Source organism: Empidonax traillii, unplaced genomic scaffold (genome assembly GCF_003031625.1).
Source record: "Empidonax traillii isolate 1590-97213 ecotype Southwest subspecies unplaced genomic scaffold, ASM303162v1 scaffold6781:size5688, whole genome shotgun sequence".
In the NCBI taxonomy this organism is placed as follows: domain Eukaryota; kingdom Metazoa; phylum Chordata; class Aves; order Passeriformes; family Tyrannidae; genus Empidonax; species Empidonax traillii.
In genome coordinates this window covers 326-1741 of record NW_020961974.1, presented here as the reverse complement: position 1 = coordinate 1741, position 1416 = coordinate 326, and the positions used below count along the sequence as shown (strand labels likewise).

At 34.3% G+C, this 1416-nt stretch overlaps 1 protein-coding gene across 1 annotated transcript in view; it reads right to left on the bottom strand.

The window, feature by feature from the left end:
- The window catches only part of LOC114073517 (RAB11-binding protein RELCH-like), a gene marked incomplete at its 3' end in the record, with an annotated part of 3403 nt that extends 3172 nt beyond the window's left edge, over positions 1-231 (bottom strand). Inside the window, exon 1 of the mRNA XM_027911252.1 lies at positions 187-231. The remainder of the gene's footprint in view (positions 1-186) is intronic.
- Between the last annotated feature and the right edge of the window lie 1185 nt (positions 232-1416).

Below are 1416 nucleotides of genomic sequence, written 5' to 3'. Positions count from 1 at the left end.
TTTTTTCCCCTTCTTCCAATGGACAAGTAAAAGTTATATAGTTACAAGAATCTCTAGAAACTTTTTCACTCATAGAACATTAAGCACCAACTATTTGCATTTTTGTACTTTTTTTTAAAAAAAAGTTTGCATATTTAATAAGAATACATAGAAAATTCTCCAATGCAGAAACAGTTGAACACTTACCCTGAGCAATTTTTCAATTTTTTTAAGCAGTGTAGGTATAAGATGGAACTGCAGATTTCCCAGTTCTGTTGTCCAGGCAGCATAAGCAGGTAAAAATACCTGATGTGTCGCACTAACCACACGTTCTGAAGGGTCTCCTAGAGCTGAAAGCAGCAATTCAAAGCCCTGGCAAAAGACAATGAAGAATGTAATTATTTCCCTAAAATTTATGTACACATTTTAACACTCTGCCTTCAAAAGCTCAAAAGACAGAAGTATTTTATTTTCACTTCTCTGAAACATTATCAGGCAGCATAAAGTCAAACTACAGGTAGGTTTTGTTGCAGCAAATGAATTTGTTAGCAAGTAATGATATCAAACTGGCTAATAGTATCAGATGGGCAGTGAAATGGTATATTCTTAAAGGCAAATTATAAACTATTAGAGAAGCTTCTGTATAAGGCTTACACCTGAAGTTCTAATGCTACTTGTAGTTTTTCTGTTTGGTCTTGGTGAAACAGTAAAATCAACATTCACATATTCATCATTTTTAAAAGTGCCTGGAAAGATTTAAGAAAAATACAGGAAATACGCATCCTGCTACTCGTGAAATATCTATAGAAGAAATTTTATACATACAGAACCCAAACCAAATTATACCTGTTGGTATTTGTCTGGATCATCAATATAGCCCATAATGATGCCAAGGCTTTTGATCACAGCTTCTCGTACCAGATCTGCCTTATCTTCCATCAGCATTTGTTGCAGCATGGAAAGTACTAACGAACTACGAATTTCTTTCTGTTTGTAAGTGAAAAACATATTTGTTAAATCCAATGAAACAATGTGGGTATCCATTTTTATAAATAATTTGCACTTCTGTTAGTGCTCACAAACAAAACCCCTTCCTCCAGCCATAGATCCCTTAATGAATATTACATGTTGAGTTTTCACAACAGATGATGAATGAATATAAAATGTCAGTAGCGTCATTAGAGTGCCTTTTGTCTTACTAAGCACAGAACTCAGGTCCTTTAATTTGTATGGAAACAAAGATAACTAAAGCAATAAAACTACTATAGCCCTAGACTTTAAACAGAACCTGTGTAATCACTGAATTGCTAAATTGAAGAAGTGGTGTTTTAACTCAGTTCTGAAGTTTCAAATTCTAGTTTGCCACCGATTTAATTTTGCTTGTTCTTCTAACTGGCAGCACTCCTCTTGTAACATTCCACAGTGTCTGAAGAACTC